Here is an 805-nt window from a genome sequence, read left to right as displayed (position 1 = left end):
AGTATAAAATGTGGTCTAAATGACTGCATTGGTTTGAATAGTGTCTCATTTCACAGACTCTATAATCCCCACAGCACATTCTGGGTCTCAGCAGGACTGTCTGTCCTGTGACAAAAAAGAAAAGAAAAGGAAATTACATGGTCATTGTACCTTACTACCATTCTCTCTCTCGTACAAGAAGCGGGAACATATCACCGTCTGCATCAGTCAGGGCATTTATCCCCTGTCAATGACATTATACCATATTACCATTCTCTCTCCCTCTCAATCTACCAAGCACTCAGATTTAGGCTGCATTTCCTTTTCTTAATCATTCCTATTAAAGTCACTACACTGAAAATTGTCCCTCTGACCAACATAGCTAGGTAGATTTCAGAGGGTCTATTTGTGAGGAATTACTGTCACCAGAGCTGGGTCCAACCCCCTGTGGAAGGCACGTACAGGCCCAGTGACTGATTACTCCCCAACTACAGATTCATCACAGCTAGTCAGCTGATTGCACTTTAAATAAGGTGCCCTTTGAAGACACTTCAGGTACCATTCACAGCAAATCCGTCTCTCCGGGATGGTCAAATCAAATGGTCTATCTGGAAATACTGCTGAGCTGAGGAGAGAGTAAATCCCAAGGACCGACCTGTGCTTCAAAAGAACATCAGCTGACCTGCATTATTAAGTAGACTGTAGGGTTAAGGGAGGAAAGACATGAATTGTTCACCTAGACACTATTAATCATAAAATAAGGCATTATACAAGTACATTCTACTTGGTTTCACAGGTGATGAACATTGCTCTTATACTAAGGCTA

Source organism: Salvelinus namaycush, chromosome 10 (assembly GCF_016432855.1).
Source record: "Salvelinus namaycush isolate Seneca chromosome 10, SaNama_1.0, whole genome shotgun sequence".
Taxonomy (NCBI): domain Eukaryota; kingdom Metazoa; phylum Chordata; class Actinopteri; order Salmoniformes; family Salmonidae; genus Salvelinus; species Salvelinus namaycush.
The sequence above is the reverse complement of the archived record's forward strand: the minus strand, read 5'-3'. Positions refer to the sequence as shown.